The sequence below is a fragment of the Jatropha curcas genome, chromosome 3 (genome assembly GCF_041381405.1).
Source record: "Jatropha curcas cultivar XTBG-Jc1 chromosome 3, XTBG_Jcur_1.0, whole genome shotgun sequence".
Lineage (NCBI taxonomy): Eukaryota > Viridiplantae > Streptophyta > Magnoliopsida > Malpighiales > Euphorbiaceae > Jatropha > Jatropha curcas.
In genome coordinates, this window is record NC_143153.1 from 8,325,193 (window position 1) to 8,346,198 (window position 21,006).

The 21,006-nt window shown below is 29.8% G+C and overlaps 1 long non-coding RNA gene and 4 other non-coding genes across 5 annotated transcripts; all 5 read left to right on the forward strand.

The window, feature by feature from the left end:
* Positions 1-15,225: 15,225 nt before the first annotated feature.
* LOC110010685 (uncharacterized) lies at positions 15,226-17,094 on the forward strand. The gene is made up of 2 exons (XR_002285673.3): positions 15,226-15,364; positions 16,375-17,094. It is a non-coding gene; the product is annotated as an uncharacterized LOC110010685 (long non-coding RNA).
* LOC119370151 (small nucleolar RNA Z157/R69/R10) lies at positions 15,413-15,516 on the forward strand. Its single transcript, XR_005177727.1, has one exon. It is a non-coding gene; the product is annotated as a small nucleolar RNA Z157/R69/R10 (small nucleolar RNA).
* LOC119370152 (small nucleolar RNA R11/Z151) lies at positions 15,580-15,670 on the forward strand. Its single transcript, XR_005177728.1, has one exon. It is a non-coding gene; the product is annotated as a small nucleolar RNA R11/Z151 (small nucleolar RNA).
* Positions 15,735-15,845, forward strand: LOC119370154 (small nucleolar RNA Z152/R70/R12). The gene has a single exon (XR_005177731.1). It is a non-coding gene; the product is annotated as a small nucleolar RNA Z152/R70/R12 (small nucleolar RNA).
* Positions 15,879-16,004, forward strand: LOC119370156 (small nucleolar RNA snoR80). Its single transcript, XR_005177732.1, has one exon. It is a non-coding gene; the product is annotated as a small nucleolar RNA snoR80 (small nucleolar RNA).
* Positions 17,095-21,006: the final 3,912 nt, after the last annotated feature.

Below are 21,006 nucleotides of genomic sequence, written 5' to 3' on the forward strand. Positions count from 1 at the left end.
ATACTTCAGTTTTTATTTTGATTTTTTTGAAGTATTCAGTTTTATTTTAATTACGTAGTGATTATAACTTTGATTAATTTTTATTTCAATTAAAGCCGGTTAATTATAAATTTTAGTTCATTAAATTTTCATTTTCTTTAACATTGGTTCGATTGATGATCAAAATTAATTTGGCTAAGTAGATTCAGTTAAAAAACTAAGTTTTCATTTTCTTTAACATTGGTTCGATTGATGATCAAAATTAATTTAACTAAGTAGATTTGATTAAAAAACTAATTTGATTAAATTCATTTAAATAAAAAAATACAGTTAAAATATTACTCAAACGAACAAATACTTACCTCTACCCACAACACAAACAATCTCACAACCACTGAGAAGAATTTTTTTTTATTTTCTTTTTATTAATAGGATATGCATTTTTACTCAAAAAAAAAAAAAGATTAATGCATTTTTTCTCGAGTGAATTATATTAATGGTGTATCAACCATTTTCGATTTTGATTATCATGTTTAAAAATAATTTACAGTGAGTTAATTATTTGTATTGATGGAAGCTGGGTGGTATCTTTATGATATTTAATTTGTTTCAATCTATTTAAAGCAAATTTAAATATTAATCAGACAGAGTTAGAATGAGTATAAATATTAAATTTGATATCTAATACGTAATTCTAAGTAGATTTAAGATTTTGGATACTTGCTATTCAAAATCTACCAATGGTGTCATGATGAATTTTTAATTCATATATTAATTTTGTTGAGATGGATTTTTTTTTTTTAGTGCTTCTCAATTTTCCAAGGATTTTATTATTAAGAATTTGAAATTTACTCCTAATTTGCAATAAATGAATTCCACAAAATTTTATGGAATTTATTTATAAATTCAATTTTTGTGTTTAGCATAAAAAAAATGAAGAATTCAATTATATGAATTCAATTATATGAATTCAATTCTATGAATTTGAATATAATTAAGAGAAAATAATTATTTAATCCTTCAATTTTTATAAATTAATTATCTCGTTCTCTTATTTTTGTATATTAGTTATTTAAATCTAAGCCTTTTGTTTTGTTTCAATAACAGGTCCTTCCATCCAAAATCAATCCATTTTTTCATTAAAAGAGGATAAAAAATAGGGGAAAAATGTTTTAAAGCGACAATATCTACCCTCCATTTATGGAGGCACAGTACCCTTCATATCACAGCCTCTTGCAATGCCTGTTTGGCACTTTCAAGCCCAGCCATGTCATTCCATTTCATATTTGGCTTTTTACCTAATGATATTGTCAAACTCTGGATCTTCGTCTTTTCCTTCTCCATCTTTTGGCTTTGCCTTAGGCTTTGTGGCAACTCCATTTGAAGTGGGAACACTCTCCCCATTATCAAGAATTGCCCCAATTTCCTCTACTCTCCTTAAGTATCCCCTATATTTTTCCTTAATTGTTTTCACAATTTGTGGATTCTTCTCATACTTAAGGTGGGTATGGAAGTACTCTAATGCATTTTTGTAAAAGCTTAAATACTTTAGCATAGTCTTCAACATCATTCTCAGAGCCATAGATATATGTACTCCGACACTTCTTTCTCTATTCATGCTACTATCATTCATCATTGACTAAAGATTTATACATTTTGACTCTGAGGGATTGAGAGAATTAACATATTAGCAATGAGTTAACTCGCTCAAGTACCTTCTTTTGGAGCAATGGCACTTACCAATGGTGGATCCGGATAATTTTCCGAAAAGATCGTCGAATAATTGTATGGACTCGATGATATAAATGGGATCCTGCTAGAGACAATCGACGCCAAGAAGACGAGGATCCTTGCTTCCAATTTGAAACACTTCCTTCTCAAGTTATAACTGAAGACATAAACGACGAGCTCAAGCTAAAGCTCTCTTTTGTTGAACTCTAGCTTAATGTTTTTACTGTTCAAGCTAAATAAGTCAGGTTTTGTGAAATCAAGAGTCAAACTGTATGGTTGTGACTGAAGTCATTGAACAAAGCTCGTTGGAGCCGCGATTGGAGCCTAAGGAGTAGTCACGGGTTGGGAGACAGGTGTATGCATAGTAGCCGGAGCTGCTACGAGAGTGGGAGATATGGTTCAAGTTTGGGAGCAAGAGGCAAAACCAAATGGCAGTGTTAACAAGCAAGGGGAGGGAGGAGGAACTTGAGTGTATTTTCGACTTTTTACCCTTTCTTAATGAAAAAATGGGTTGATTTTGGACGAAAGTATCTATTATTGAGTGGGAATCAAATATTGAGGACTAAATAACTAATATATAAAGATATGAGGACAAGATAATTAATTTTGTAAAACTTTGGGACTAAATAATTATTTTCCCTATAATTAAACCAAATTCTATATATATATAAAAAAAAAAGTGGAATTTCGAAATCAATTCCACAAACTTAAACTACTTAAAGCTAATATATTCTATTACGATGCTAAACGACTAATATTTGTATTTTATTAAGAATTATATAGATAAAATAAAAATATATATATAAAAAATTCAATTATAAGTATATATAACGAGTACGAACAATGTGCAACGCACCTTACGAAAAAAGTAATTAATTCAAACAAATAATTGAACTATTCAAATAAATTTCTTTAATAAATATAATTATTGATTATGCTTATAAAAATCACATATTATATAAAGTAGTCAAAGCCTATAATTTTCTATTATGCTTTCTTTAAGAATCAAAGTATATATAATATAACTACTGATTATGCTTTCTTTAACAAGTAGCATAGGTAATATAGTTTAATTCAATGAAGGCCCGCGCTTTGTGCGGGTTACTTTGCCAGTTTATAATTTATAATTTATAAATAATATGTATTTCTAATATGAATCATATTTAGTATATATTATAAGATTCATTTCCCCTTTATTAAATTTTCATGTTATATAGAAATTATAATGTCGTTAATTTATTTAAAATAATTATAAATTTCAATTAGTCTAGCAAAGTTTTAGTTAGAGCTTATTATTCAAACACTATTTTTTTTATCCTAGATAATTCTATATAAAACATAAAGCTCTATAATTCAAATAATTCAATATGGATAATATACAACAAAATAATAGATAGATAGGAAAAAATTTTAAATAATTTAATGTGGATAATTATACGTGAAATTAAAAATATTAAAAGCATAAATAAATAATACAAAATCCCGAAAGATAAAGTTACTAACAAATACAAATAATACATAAACAAAATTAACTATTCACTAAATCAAGGAGGATAAAAAATCAGTTAAACTAAATCTAAACTCACGATGATTTTTTGTTCTATTGTTCATATGTCTATCCTTCGTGCGTAGCCTTGCCATATTTTGAAGCATTTTTCCTCAAATTGCAATTAGATAGGTTGAAAAAATCTGAGATTTCTTGTTGAGGCTGTCCTAGTAAAAGCTACGAATGGAGAGTAATCACTATTTTGTATCCCAATAACTCGATCCTAATAAAAATTTTGTAGAAACCAATCAATAAACAGAGTGTGTTAGAGTAATTGTGATACATCAGCAAAAGAAGAAATTGATTTAAGAGGATGAATATCTTTATAGTCCATATAAAATTAAAAAAAAATGAACAATAAAAATATGAAAATAATATAAAAGAGCAATACAAAAACGATACTTGATCAGATTTAAACTTCGTGTTTTTTCTAGTATTTTTTCAACCGTTCTTCATTTAACAATGCTATCAATGAAAAATCGCAGAAAAAAAATGAACCTATAAAATTAGAAAGAGAGAATTATAAAAGAAGAAATGGAAAAGAAAGAAAAGAATTATATAGTAAAAAAAAAGAGAGAAAATGTTACTTTTGACGAAGAAAAAAATTGTTCTATAGTTCATAATCTGAAAAACAAAAATAGCAAAATTTAAAATGAATATAAAGAAATATAAATATATCAAGATAAAAAGATAAACAAAGAAACTAAAAACTAGAAAACAGTCATGGAATTAAACTGATTGGTTTGAGATTTGAAAAATAGAGAACAGTAGAGTCATATAAATAGTTAGCTACAGCTAATAAATTTGTAAAAAATAGACAGTATTTTAGATTTTGTAGATGATTTTTAGAAGATATGGATTGGATTAATCAAATAGATTGTTAAAGAGATTTAGAATTTGATTTTTTTTCAAAATTATTAATGATAATAATGTAACTTATATTATTTTTAATTGACAAATAATTATAGTTTTTTTTGTTAAAAATGAATTTAAAGTATAGAAAATTTGTAGAAAAAGAAAAAGAGGAATTCTGAACCAAGAGATGCCAAGTTAGCATTTAAAAAAATTTTTACTTCAAGATTATATATATATAATAGTTGTAGAGTGAACATATTATTATATATTTTACTTTATAGTTTATAATTGACATATAAATCATAAGATGACAAAATTATTAATCTCCTTAATTTGAAAAAGGAATTTGAGCTCATAATTTAGGTTATAATGTCCACAATAATTTTTTTTTAATTATTGCAATAGATATTTTTTTTAAGCTATCTTTTCTTGTCCATTTCTCAAAAATTTTTTTAAAAAATAATGAATGCAAATTTGTATTTCATAAATCTTGATAATATTATTATGAATAATAAATTATTATGCATTTAAAATCCAACTAAAACTCATTCTAAAGCATAATGCGTTTTTATATTTAATTTAAAACCCATTGAACCATTAGAAAAATAAAAACTAAATTAAGCATAATAATTTCAGTCCATAAGAGATATGCCAATAGTATAACAACAATAACATTCTTCTTCTGGAAATAAAAATAATAATAACATTTTATTTTCATAAAATACACCAAAAGCGAAAAACATAAATTAAATGAAAATTACATATAAAAAAAAACTAAAAAATTGGCAACTGGAAAATATTAAAAGCGCGTCAACATAGAAAAAGATGTTCTTTTCCACATTAGTGTATTTGACATGATAGTGAAACTCTGATGCCTCAACTCCAAATGATGCTATAATCTTAAAGTTGGTTTGATCTCCCTCTACAAACACCCAGTCAACCCAAGCATAATAGATTGAGGTATAATAAATACATAGAATGTATTAAAGAAACAAATGGATAAGCAATGTATTGGATGTCATATACCTTGAAATAGTGGGCCAATTTTAAATTTTCTTCAAGAATACTTTTTATGCCAATCAATTCATTCACAGCAACATAACAGCTTCATTTTTCTTCTCATCAATTTTTGTCACCAAAATAATATCATTTCATGATCTAAGCTAGTTTAGAATGTACATATATACGAGGATAATAAAAAAAAAATTCTTTGCTTCAAAAAAAAAAAAAGAAAAAAAAAATCCATAATATAAAAACTACTTCTCTTAAATGGAGAAAAGAAAGAACATGAGTTTTAGCATTTTAAGAAAGAGATAAGAAAATCTCTTAAATTTAAAATTTAACATGGTTTTGTAAAATCTCTTAAATCTTAATTTAAAATTTAATATAATTATTGTTATGGATAACATATATGGATAAAAAATTATACAAGAAAAAAGAAATGCTAAGAAAGGAGATTAAAAAAATCAAAAAATTTGTAAAACAGAAAAATAGAAATACTTAAATAGGAGAATGCTAAGTCAGAAGCTTACACTTGGCTTCCATATAATGCAAACTGCGTTGCTTATATATAAGCAACGCAGTTTGCATTATATGGAAGCCAAGTGTAAGCTTCTGAAATTGCCAAGTATGAGGAGGACATAATTATTTAGCACGGTTGTAAGAAGATAAGTTGTTTTATATTTTTAAATAACATTTTTATCATGATAATATCTATTAGTTACATCCCATTAAGATAATGCATTAAATTAAATTAAAATTTAACTAAAATACAAATAACTCAAGCCATAAAATAAGAAATACTTAATTTATATCAGGAGCTAGGTTGCACGGACATAGAAATTTGACTTTGAAAAAGAAGGTGCTTGTTGCCGCTTTATTAGTAAGTAAGTTTGGACACGAAATACGGAACGTACGAGATATATTTCAAATAAATAAATAAAAAATAAAAAATAAAAAATTACTTATTTCAAACACAAAAGCAAATTAAAAAAAAAAACACTTTATTTTTATCGGTAATAAAAAAATCTTAGTTGATTAGCTTGGTGTATGAAGTAGTCTCATGTACCAGAAGCTAAGTTGCACAAACACAGGACACGAGATACAAGAATGTACGAGATACGAGAATGTACGAGATACGATAAATTTTAAAAAGGTAGGAGATTCACACGCTTAAGACACGGTACACTAAATAAGTAATATATTAATATTTCAAATAAATAAACAATCATTTATAATAAATTATAAACACAAAATAAAAAAAAATTTCTTATTTTAATGACACAAAAATAAATTAAAAAAACACTTTATTTTTTATTAGAATTAAAAAAATATTGGTTGATTATCTTGGTGTATAAAGTAGTCTCATATACCAGGAGCTATGTTGCATCGAGATATGAAAATTTTTAAAGAAGGTAGGTGGAATGACCTGAAAATTCAATTTCGTAGAATTTTCATTTAAAAACTAAATTTTTAGTCCAACCAATGAAATTCAACGAGAAATATTTTATTATTACTAAACCAGATATGTAAACCAGTTTGGATTTCCCGAAAAGCAAGCAAAAATCGAGTCAAATCACTAAATTGGACCAAATAGATTCGAATCGAATTGAAATAGTCTAGAAACCATCCTTTTCTTTTTTTTTTTTCCTTTCTCTTCTTCTTTCCTCGGATCCAGCGCACGCCATTCCTCCCTTCCCACTTCCGGCCACCGCTTGACGAGGCGAGGTGGCGATTGACTCCCCTAGAGCCGTTGGTCCCTTTTCCAGCTTTCTTCCATGCAAGCAAAGCCTCTAGTGGTGCAAATCGAGACTGTCTCCATCGATAGTTCTCGTTCTTCGATCTCTAGCGATACCAGGCGACTCCGGCAACGTGAAGCTTCAAAGCGAGTCTCGATCGACTCAGCTCCTCCATGCGAACATTTTCTATCTAAGAATCGACAGATTCGGTGGAGGGAACGGAAACTACCATGAGCGGCGGCGTGGAGATGGCTGTGGTGGTTGATCCGGCCAAACGAGCCACTACCTCCTCAAAACGACACCATATTGGGCTTCTACAAATGATTTTGAGCATTTTGTCGTGCGAGTTGCTTGATTCTAGGTCGTTTGGGATTTTTCAACCACCGTAGACGGCGACACCAGCGATGCTTTGGTGACCGGCCGGTGAGGCCCCAATGGACAGAATCCTCAGCTCTTCATATAGATTGCGATCTTATATGCCAATCATCATTCAGTAACCAATGGAACCCTTATTCGAAGTTAATTGCAATTTTATAGTTTTTTTCTCTTTAGGATTTGAACTTGATATTTGACTATTGAAATTTTAATAATGTAGCTAGTAAGTCGATCTTAAATTTAATTTGGCAATATAAATTCAGGTTTGAATTAGTAGATAATGTGAGTAAGTTTCTAATTGTTATTCGAGGTTTAAGTCTCTTACAATATATAGCAAATTGTAAATTGTTAACTTATCATTGAGCTTAGTTGATTTGTTATTATGGTTGAAAAGATTATTGAGCCTTATAATTAAGGAATGTAAAGCTACGGCTAGATATAAACCCTACAAATGATTTAGCAAAAAGGCCTACGGACAATTTAGTCATTGTATAATTTTGATATTTGAGAATTACAAATGCACTTAATCTTTAGATTATACGTGTGGAAAATTAGAAATGTGAGCTTAATGGTTTAGTTGGAATGAGTTAAGAAAATTCGATTTGGGCGATGGATTTTACTGTCAATGGTGTGATTAAAAATGGATTTAATGTTTTTTAAGCAAGGGAATTGGCATAAATTGGAATATGTGAAGAAGTACATTTAATTCTTGCTAGGAAATAGTTAGTTGATATTATTTTTAACAGGTGGATAGTACAAATTTTAAATAAGGTGTTGCCGAAATTTCGGTAGAATTTAGATTAACTATGGCTAATATACCGATAAGATTATTAGGAAATAAAATCTTTTAATTCTCTATTTAAATAAAGTCTTCTGTCTAATCCAAACTAGAGCTTTCTTTTCTCTCTATTATTGTGGTAATAATAAATAGTGCATACTATCATTTGCATGCATATATTATTTACTTTATAAAGGAATAATTAAATGATAACTTAGCATTTATTTTATTATATTACTATGTTATTATTAATATATGATTATGTTTATATACATTTTCTTACATCTTAATTATATTCTTTTATATTGCATATTAATTATTGATTTGGTGCATTGCATTGAATGAATTGCTTGACTACTTGTGCAGTGAATTTCCTATGCTTTGTTTGTGTGGAATTGGGATGAAGTGGGCCACCACGGATTTGTGAGGAGGGTCTTGGATACCGTCGGCCGTGTATGGGGAGTTTAGCGCCCCCGTATGCACCTAATGTTATGTGATATGGAAAAAACACGAGGTAGCTGCCTGTTGATATGAAAAAGAAAAGAAAGTACGTAAAAAATAAATATAGGAGAGGGCTGGTGTCACGACCCATTTCCATGGGCCGGACCGGCACTAGGGTCCAGGTAAGCTTAAAGCCCCCGAGGCCCGTAGTAAGCCTGAAACACTACAAATTTGCTATCTCAATATAATTTTAAACATTTACAAATTTCACTGCTTACAATACACTATATTTAATAAAATAGGCTCATAGAATTATTCCATCTATAATCATACACAACTTAAAAGTATACAAATTCTATAACTGCGGAGTTCATTGACGGATGTATACATATAAGTCTTCGGACATTTATCTATTTAATTGATCAATACGAAAATTAGCGAATTTCTTTTTTTATAGTGAAGAGCAGAGTTATAGCTGGGATTTAGAAAATGCTACTTCCTGAAAGATTTAAACAAAAGAGATGTGAGTTTATTAATGAATAATAATTATTGCACAACACAAGCATTCACACCATTGTATAAATATATCAACCTAGTCATCCGACTAGGTATATGCTCACACAGCCAGTCACACAAATGGCATATCACCAGCACTCACAATTATTAACATCTTCATGTAATCACATCACGTGGAAATTAGTCAGTGGAGTCACCGAACCCCCGATGAGCCGTCCTTCCACATGGCTCATCCTCTCACATGTGCACCAGGGAGCCGATCCCCCATACTGGCCGACCGGTCTAATCCTCACTTGACCAGCCCTCTCATTTTTCTTTCCATTCTCTCTTCTCTTTTCCATACCAACAGGAGGCAACCCGGTCGTCTCCATCAAATCTAGATCATCAAGCGCTCACAACAGGAGGCCACCCTGCGGGCTGCGATCAAATCTAGATTATCCGGTGCGCCCAATAAAGAAGCCAACCTGTGGTTAACAGTAACGGTAACAGTAGGTGCACACGGGGGCGCCGATCTCCCATTTACCCGGCTAACAGAAACAGAATCAGGATCCATATAACAGAAATCAGAATCAGGATCCGTATAACAGAAACAGTCTCACAAACCCATGGTGACCCACTTCATCCCAACTCCACACAAACAAAGCATAGCATAAACACAACACAATTAATCAAACATTGCAATTAAGTGCAGACATATTGATCAGTTGGACAACGTAATGCAATGCACAACTAGACAACCATTCTCAAGTGCAATTAAATAAATAAATAAATAAATAATATTAAGAATAAACAAACAATTAAATAAATTATAATAATGGAAATAAATAAATAATTGAATAATTCGATGAATAATAATGAAAACAATTAAATAAATAATGATGATAGTAAAATAATTAGAGCACGCTATTTATTCTGTGTTAAGTTATAGAATTATTCTAAATAAACTTATTATGTTATTAATTAAAACTAGACTAAGTTTTAGCGAAATTTCGGCAGAACCTCCCCTAAAAATATGACTATCTACCTGTTAAGATAATATCAATATATTCATTCAATCCACAAGCCCATCCATCGGGCAATCAATCAAATCAAATGCCCATCCTCCTTTACATAGCAATACCAATAATTAATGATTATCATTTGTTACTCTTTGCTCAACAAACTCACTTTCAAAAAACTTAAACTCATTATTTGCCAAATCTATACCTTAGAAAAGTTTAAGCTCATAATTTAATATATTATTAAAAATCTTTAGCTAGACATCATATCTTTGTTCCCATCAAATTAAACATCAACTTACAATCTTAAACAGTCTCTAATCATATTACAATTTACAGAGCTGAATAATTCGGTAACCATTTAGACGATTCTAGAATTCTACTATTTATTACAGAAAAGTTAGCTAACTATTAATTGAGACAAACTATCTAATCTTGGCCTACTTAAACTCAAATAGTAACAATTTTGCCACACAGCTGCTGCCACCATGAGAACTCTTCAAGTTTTCCACTTACACTTATGATTTATACACTACTTAACTCCATTCCTTATTATAGAATTAATATACAACTTTATTTTCATCAAATCGTTACAAAAATTTATAGGAACACTCAATATTGGGCTATCCTAAACAAAATCAGGTTCTTACTCAACCCTTCAATTTCTATAAACTAATTCCTTCATTTATATATTCGTCAAGAAACTTGCGTATTAACCAATATCCAACTTTATTGCTGCAAGAAATAACATTCAATTAAATTTATTGTCATCCCAAATTATAGTTCACATTTCTTTGTCAATCACATCCTTAACCTTAGCAACAACAATGTCGAATACGAATCATAAATAGATATAGCATTAATATAAACTCATTTAGCAAAAGTCATAAAATTTTACCAACTAGCCACTGCCAAGCTAAAGAAATCAGATTTCTGAATATAGCCTGTACATTACGGCCAACGAACTCCTTTCTCAACAAGAGTTTAATTGATAATATCCTATATCTGATATTAAGGCAATAACTTAAACAAATGGTTAGATTAGCTACTGTCATATCAAATTTGTTTTAACACCTCAATGAAAAATTGTAATAACCAAACATACTTACCAATTTCATATCAATTTCAGCTTGTACTTAAGATTTACAATTAAATCTGAGGTTTCCTCAAATTTCATATATATATATATATATATATATATATATATATATATATATATAAAATACCTTGGATTGAAGCTTACTGCTGTCATTCTCATGCCATACCGAATTCCAAATTATAAATCACCTTATTCATGCTAATATATTCAGTAGATTGTTCTATAACTTAAATTAGATTGAAGAATTAAATTCTCCTTAGTAAAATTGCATGAACAGTAGTAACTAGGGATTTAGTTCCAAGGCTAACTTAATTCATAAATCAAATCCTTCATCATTCAGCAAGAACTCATAAATTCTACTGAAGAAGGTCAAAAATTGGCTTACCTTGTCAGCAATAGTCGCCGGAATCGCTCGGAGAGAAGGATGAAGACGCTATCTCGATCGGGTTGAAGTCCCAGCCTCGCCGTGATTCTTGCGCTCACCAGAAGCGGAAACGGAGAGAAGGGAAAGGAAGGCCGGGTTGCTGCGGCAAGGAGTCGACGGCGAGGAGTCGACGGCGAGGAGGCGCTGGTCTTAGGCAGTCGGAAAAACGAGAGGAGGAGAGGAGAGGGGTGAGGTCGACCCTGCTGGAAGAAGAAGAAAAGAAAAGAAGAAAAGAAAAAAAAAAAGAAAAGAAAAGAAAGGAAAATTATAAAGCTTCTAGACCATTCCGGTTCGATTCGAACCGGTTTGGTCTAATTCTATGATTTGGCTCAATTTGCAGATTTTCTAGTCCGATTTGATTTATTTTGACTCTTTTAGTTAGGTTCTAGAATAATTCCTCAATTTACTAAATAGTCATAATAATAATAATAATAATATTAGATGTTTAGAATAATTAATTTATATAGTAATCACACACATATACATATACATTTTTAATAATTTAATAATTAGCGCTCCATATTTACTCTTAAAAATTTCTAAAGATTCTCCACTCGGCAAATATTTAACAATATGTTTTGGGCTTGAGCCCAACTCCGTAAACTTGGGCTCATATTAGAATTAAACAGTATTTACAGTCCGGACAGTCGAAAATTCAGATTTTTGATTTAATAATAATTCAAAAGTTTCGAAAATAAAAATTAAGGGTGTTTCAGCTGGTCAAGTGAGGATTAGATCGGTCAGCCAGGTATGGGGAATCAGCTCCCAAGTAAACACGTTTGAGGGCGGGCCATGTGAGAGGATGGCTCGTTGGGGTTTTCAGTGGCGCCACTAACTAATTTCCACTTGTTTGATTACTTAAAAGTGTAATCATTTGTGGATGCTGATGTTGTGCCATATGCCTGACCGGTTGAGTATTCATTTTAGTACTTTAGGAAGCCTTTCGTGTGAATGCTTGTATTATACAATAATTATTATTTGTTTTTAAACTCATATTTCTTTTGTGTAACATTTTCAGGAAGTAGATTCCTCTTTGTCCCGGCTGATGCTCTATTTTCTTCACCGCAGAGCGAGAAAAGAAATTTCCTAAAATTTCAATAATCAATTTATTATATAGTTATATGTATGAGAACTTGTTTATATTTATCTATTAGTGAACTTCGCAGTTGTAGGATAGTATCCGATAAACATAGATAGATGTCTAGTTATTTATTTATGAGAATACATAAACCAGTTAGCCATATTATGAATGATTCGTATTATAATTGGGCTCGAGCTATAAAATGTTTAAGTTGCTAGATTTGGACCAAAGTATAATAAAATTATGAGATTTATCATGTATAGCAATATGGGCTGATAATTTGAAATTCATCAATTGAATTTTGTAGTTTAGGCTTACTACAGGCCTTGGTGGCCTTAAGCTTAATTGGACCCTAGTGCCGGTCCGGCTCATGAAAACGGGTCATGACAGTAGGACATCCACACGCCTAAACATAGTACACTAAATAAGTAATCTATTAATATTTCAAATAAATAAACAATCATTTATAATAAATTATAAAACATAAAATAAAAAATACTTAATTTCTTATTTCAACGACACAAAAGCAAATTAAAAAAATAATTTATTTTTATTGGTAATAAAAAAAATCTTGGTTGATTAACTTGGTGTAAGGAGTAATCTCATATATCGGGAGTTAAGTTGCACGGACACGGGACACAAGATACAAGAATGTACAGATACGACAATTTTTAAAGATGGTAGGACATCCACACGCTTAGGACATAGTACACTAAATAAGTTACATATTAATATTTCAAATAAATAAACAATCATTTATAATAAATTATAAACATAAAATAAAAAAATACTTAATTTCTTATTTTAATGACACAAAAGCAAATTAAAAAAAAACACTTTATTTTTATTAGTAATAAAAAAAACCTTGATTGATTAGCTTGGTGTAAGGAGTAGTCTCACATACCAAAAGCTAGGTTGCACGGACACGGGACACGAGATACGGGAACGTACGGACACAATAATATTTAAAAAGTAGGATATCCATATGCTTAAGACACACTATATTAAATAAGTAATACATTAATATTTCAAATAAATAAACAATCATTTATAATAAATCATAAATATAAAATTAAAAATACTTGAATTTCTTTTTTCAATAGTAAAATTCTCAAAATTATTATCACTATTGAAAAATGTATTAATAGTGTGTATGCATTTTTTTTATGTAGGTTATACCATACATGACTTTTGCTATTGCATATCTTATGAAAAGCTTCGCGTGATACTTAAGAAGACATATCTTAGCATCGTAACTTTTAAGCATATCTCAATAAGATACAAGTTATCATTTTATTATATAATTTTACTATTTTTGAATGATGTTATAAAATACTATTTCATATTTTAATATTACCTTGTGCATCGTACGGATTATAAGGAAAAAAAAAAACAATTTTATTTCAGATAATATCATATAGGAGGAAAAAAAAAAACTAAACTAATATTAATAAGCAAAAACTATTTTATTTGGAAATAAGAAAGAAATATAAGGGAAAAGAATTGTGATAATTTTCTCTTCAAATTAGAAGGAAAATAAAAAACTATAAAAATAAACTTGTAGAGAAAAATTAATTTTGTTTTTCTTTTATGTCCAAAAAAAAAAGTAACAAAAGTTTTTTCGAAAAAAAATTTAGTCCTTTCTTATTTTTTGATTATTCATTAATAAAAAAGATATAAAAATAAATTAAAAAAACACCTCATTACGCGATACAGGAACATACATGATTCGACAATTTTTAAAAAAGTAGGAAATCCACATGCTTAGAACACACTACACTAAATAAGTATAATATATTAATATTTTAAATAAATAAACAATCATTTATAATAAATCACAAACATAAAATAAAAAAATACTTAATTTCTTATTTCAATATAATTAGTTAAATTCTCAAAATTATTATCACTATTGAAAATACATTAATAGTGTGTGTGCATTTTTTGATGCAGGGTGCCAAAATGGGTCACAATATGTGAATACGATTCGCCTAACATGCAAAATAAATGGATTAGAGTTGATGTTAAACGAGTTCGTATCATAAACAAATCACTCATTTATGACATGAATATAAATACGTTGTGTTGTGGGTTGACACGTGGATTAGGCGAGTGACCCGTTTATTTAAGAATAAAGAGATAATTTTAGTGTTAGATATAAATACTCCAACTAAATCTATTTAAATTTTATTACTATATTACTTTTTTATTTTAATTATAAATCTTGAAGAATTTATGCATTTTACATGTGGAAATTTATTTTTAAATATGATTAGAGTTAAATAGGTTAAAAGTTAAAATACTATAAGCAGGTTAAGTGAGTCGTACATAGATCAACACATCCACTTAACATATTTATAATATTAAGTGGGTTACATGAATTATATATAGGTTAACACAATCCAACTAATCTGTTTATGATATTAAACAGGTTAAACGTGTCGTATTTGTGTCAACTATTTAATTTTTATGTTGCGTTTATGTCAAATTTATAAAAAATTATTTCATTCTTAAATATTATTTTGTGCGTCACGTGGGTTGTAATAGTAGTTCTATTTGAACAAACGGGTAGCATAGTGTCACTAATATGGCCAAATTACAGGCCTTTGTAATGGGCTTTCATTAATGGGCTCAAGCCATAAACCCCGAAATCCAAATCCAACGGCAGAAACTCAACTCAACTCAAATTCTTCTCTTTAAAGCGAAACCCTAATTTCTAACGCGGCCTCTCACTTTTCTGTATATATATGCAGACCAAAGCCTCTGTTACTCTCGTCCTGATCTCTCTGCCTGCGTCGATCAGGTAACTCACTTTTCTCTCTCGATAGCTCTTAAAATTAAATTTAACGAAGCAATTGCAGTGATGAATCCATTGTGGTGGACTAGAGTTTCTGATTGGGACTCTTCTTTCCCATTAGTTTGAAGACTAACCCTTGGCTGTCTGAGCAAGCTTGCTTCTTCTTCTTTTCGTCAATATCGTTTTCAAAACTTAAATCTTGTCTTCAATCTTGATTAGATAGGCTTATGATGATAACATAAATTATCTTAGCGGATTTCAGTGAGATAAATTTATTTATCAATGATCTGATTGTTACACACACTGAAGCCTTCAATTTTTATTTATTTATTTATTTTTTAAGAATTAGGGATTTGGATGCCAAATTAGGGATTTGGATGCTGTGATGAGGTTAAGCACTAAATGTGTTTAAAGAGCAGTGGACGGGTTCCGTTTGGGACTCGCCGTGAGCTTTGTTAATTAACGACTTCTCCTTCCACTGAGCTCTAATCCCAAATCTTAATTCACAATTGCACCCATTACCAATTCTGGGGGATAATTAATTCCTCTTGGTATAATGGCTAGGGTGCGATAACCTAATTTTGTGGCTTATCCTGATTAATGGCTTCTTCTGTGTCATCTAATCCTGGAAACACCACATACATTTTTCATTCTGTGATCCATTGTTTTGAATTTGTTTTAAAAATTGTTGATTTTTCATCGAATGAAATTTGTAATAATACCAAGCAAATGAAATTCAAAGCTCAAATTAGATTTTCCATCCATTATTATTTGATAGTTTATACTTGAGCTAAATGTAACTGGATAAATATTAATTGATGCTAATTATCTAATCAAATTATATTTCTAATTTATTTGCTTTTTAATTAAAAGTTGAATTTACTCAAAAATGAAATTCGAGTTTTATTTATCTATTTAAATAAAAAATTTTCATTAGAAATTTATTCAAATTTTAATTTTTATCAAAATTCAAATTAATTTATGATACCTTTCAACTGATATTTTTGATTTTATAGGGAAATTGAAAGAAAAGCTTTTGAAGAGAGATTGGATGATGTTAGACACCGTTTGAATGACCAAACATAGATCTCTGGAAAATGAATGACGAAGAATGCACTAATAAAGGGTCTAAACAAATTGTATGCTAATAGTACCAAGTACGACTGGAATGGCAATGTCAAGCGATCTAAAACTAGATTTGTTATCAAAAATTAAATTGGAAAAGGGGTATTGATCATAAAGAAAAACCTCTACTTGTCTCATGGAATTCTTACGATTTGGAGATACACCAAAAGAATGTGATAACAACCTTTCTTAATAAGTAACTGAAGCTATCATAATTGAAAAGAAAAGTTAAATGAGCTTCTGTTAAGGACATAGCGAGTTCAATGATTTCATAATTGATGTAAAGCAAACAATGTCGATTTGCTACAAAATGATTTGAGTATTCTGCATGACATGAAAGGTTTTCACAGAATTTCGAAAGAAGGCATGGGAGAGGCATCTGATGTGATGTGAATTGTCGCGAAAGTTTTTAATATTCTCTTGTAAAAGCTTTATCAAAAGAGTTTTACGGTTCTTAATATGCATAAACATTCAGCAGTAGATGTTCCTATACAGAAATGAGACGAATTCAGCAGGAAAACGAGTTTGAAACTTATAAAAGTATGCAATTGTTGCTTTCTAGGCAATGGCTGAAATTTATAAAAAGTCAATAAAAATCGGCCCAATTTTAATTTGTTGTTTCGCCGTTCACTTGCAGGGGTACACTAATCTCATATTTTGAATACAAAGTTTTTCTTTTTGAATATAGTATCTAACAAAACTATATGAAACCACATATTTAGTTTTTACCAAAATGCTGAGTAATAAAATTAAATAAATGATTTAATGGGCTACAAGGCAAAAAGTCCAACAATTTCTCGCAAAGATGCCTGTTATAAAAATTGGGTTCAGTAAGTGCATAATTATTTTTCCAGTTTGCATGTCAACACCTAAATTGCATTATTTTATAAGTTTTAGATACTCAATTGTGCTTAGACACCAAAATAGAAAAAAAGAGTGAAAGTTTAGACACTAATATATAATTATGCCCTTCTTTTTTTAACATTTTGATGTTTGTCCAATGTCCAAACCTGCACAAGGTTCAACATTAGCTTCACGGTTGGGATGCTAGGTAGGTATCTAAATGCTCCTAAAATTTATCCCTAAAAGGCTTTAAAGAAAATTTTATAGGAGATCCAATAATTTTTGAAGTGATTGGATACTAACATTTAGAATTTGTTATTACTAAAGTATTTTGAATTAAGGTTGAGGACAATTCATCTCTCAAAAGACCGATTTGATAGAATTTTTTTCTGTTTATATCGATAGAGAATATCTCTCAATAAATGCAAAGATTTAACTTAGAAAAATAAGGTTCAAATTTTGTTATTACCGGAGCCATACCACACTAGATCTAATGATAATTATAAACAAAAGAAAATAATATGTTGGATGGTAGATGGTCGAAGGACATAGTAGCGGCAGACCCGTTGTAATACTCTCTATGGCCCTGGGGCCGGTACGTAGGACCAATCCTTAAGTGAGTTAGGTTGAGGAGTTGGTGTCTCCATAGGAAAAGAGCTCTATGGACACCATAGGGCCAAATGCCTTTAGTGCGCATCTCTCCATATGTGAAGGTTTCGGTAGAGACAGTATGAGCATCTAAAACAAATATTTAAGTATATTCTAAATTAAGGTCGAGGATAACCTATCTCTCAAAAAGCCGACTTGATAGGATTTCCTTCATATTGACAAAGAATATCTTATACGCAAAAATTTGACTTAGAACAAATATTTATGATTCAGAATTTATTATTACTAGTCTAAAACAAATATCTAAGTATATTTTGAATTGAGGTTGAGGACAACCCATCTCTCAAAAGGCCGACTTGATAGTTTTTTCTTTTGTTTACATCGATAGAGAATATCTCTCAGTAAATGCAAAGATTTGACTTAGAACAAATATTTAAGATTCAGAATTTGCTATTATTGTGGAGCCATACCATGATAGGCCTAAGGAGTATTCTAAGGCCATAGGAGATGAGAATAGTATGCTGGATGGTAGATGGTCGAAGGACATGCTAAGGAAGACTCGGTGTAATACTCTCCACCTCCCCGACGCTAGTATGCAGGACTGAGCCTTATGTGAGCTAGGTTGCGAGCAACAGACTCCAATAAGAAAAGTTGATGTCTCTATAAGGACAGAACTCTATGGACACTATAGGGCCGAAGCTAATAGTGCGCATCTCTCTGTAGGTGAAGGTTTCAGTATATGTAGTTCGGATATCTAAAATATGTATCTAAGTATATTCTGAATTAAGATTGAGGACAACCCATCTCTTAAAAGACCAACTTGATAGGATTTCATTTTGTGTATATCGATAGAGAATATCTTAAATGCAAAGATTTGACTTAGAACAAATATCTTAAGTCTAGAATTTATTATTCCTAGAGTCTAAAACAAATATCTAAGTATATTCTAAATTAAAATTGAGGACAACCCATCTCTCAAAAGGCCGACTTGATAGGATTTCCTTCTGTTTCTATTGATAAAGAACAGCACTTAGTAAATGCAAAGATTTTTACTTAAAAGACTTCAATTTCCTTGATTTGACAAAAAAGTTTAAATGCTTAACTTACCTCTTCAAGAAAAGTCAGGCTTTATCAAACAAATTTTGACAACAATAATAGTAATAGATAGAAAAGTAAATATTTTTTTCCATATCACAACTCTAATAAACTGCATTCCGACAAGATACTTCTAACTTTGAATACTATAATTAATGACAATCAATTCTTTTAACACCACTCCTACTACCAAATAAAGGTACATTACTTTATATAACTCATTTTTGTTTGTTAAATGACCCATAGAAGCCCTACATACATACATACATATGAAAACCCAAAAATAGAAACGTATTTGGGTTTTGAATTATGGATTGTAAGAAAACCTTAAAATTAGAAATATGCATATCGGTATTGTGAAATCCATAATTCAATAAATATATACGCATAGCCGATTTTTAAGGTAGGAAGTAAATTTACTATTAAATGTTAACTGCATGTATATACACATACATAGAGAGACACACACACACACATAATACAATGCATATATACATATACATATATTGAAACATATTTGTTATGTGATATTGTAGAATTATGCATATGTGGCTACAATGAATTTTAGATAAATGGCAATATAAATGGAAGTTTTGCATGGTTTGAAATCAATCTTTTCGATGATTTTGCTCCGAGTGACCACTATTCGGATGAATATACTTGTAAAGTTGGTTGCAAATATATACACATAGCCCGTTTTTAAGGTAGGAAGTAAATTTACTATTGAATGTTAATTGCATGTATATACATACATACATAAACACACACACACACACATACATACATACAATACAATACATACATACATTGCAACGTATTTGTTAAGTGATGTAGAATTGTGCATATGTAGCTACAATAAATTTTAGATAGATGGCAATATAAATGAAAGTTTTGCATGGTTTGAAACTAATCTTTTTGATGATTTTGCTCTGAGTGACCACTATCAGGATGAATATACTTGTAAAGTTGGTTGCAAATGACATGATGAATATGAGAATTCTTATGGCTTGTCGATGGATTTTATCCACAACTATAATGATTCCCGTGGCTCTCATTTTTGAAAGGAATAGGCCACTGACTGGTTGGTATTCTGCCAAACTTTTTTTTTATGGACTATTTATATATATATATAGGGAAACAACATCCCTAAATTTTTATGGAGAAAGCTTGTCATTGATATCTTCTATTTTTGTTACAAACATGTTTAATATTGCTCCAGCCATTGCACTAATATTGTTAATCGTTTTTAGGTAAAAATTTTACTTATGTATAAAATTAATTTATTACAATTATTTCTAATGGTTTAAAATTGTTTTTCAAAATTATTTCTAATGGTTTAAAATTTTATTTTAGTTTGGAAAGATTAGGAATAACAATAACAACAAGAAATGCTAAGTTGTTAGTAGTTTTAGTAGGAATAGGAGGAGCGATGCTGTTGTTCTCTATAAAATTTGAAAGTGAAACTATGATATACAAATATCCAGATTTTAAAACATAATCATGTTGATCATAATAGTCAGAAATATATTTTTGGATTTTTTTTGTTATTGGGTGATCGTGTATGTTCTTTTGTTTGGTTGATTATTCAGGTGATGACTACCTTTTGTTCCATAAATAAACCATCTCATTGTTATTAAATGTAACTAATTTTTTATTTTTGACTTGTTTTTTATAGACTAGAATGAGCTAGGGATTTCCATATCCTTACTCAAGCACAATAATGATGTCCTTGATGGTAGCACTTCGGTGTCTTATTTTTTTCCTTAAGCATGGACAAAACTGGAGCAATTGGAAGCTAAAATGGAACGTGAGGCTCATTGTTAGTGCTTAAATTGTAGACATTTCTTTTTTTTTTTCCTTTAAAATTATAGATTATTTTAATGATAATAGGTTTATTGTTTGGATTTCGAATTAAATTTTTGGGCTTGCTTATTTTCTTCAGGATGTTCTACTAAAATTTAATGGCGGCTGAAACT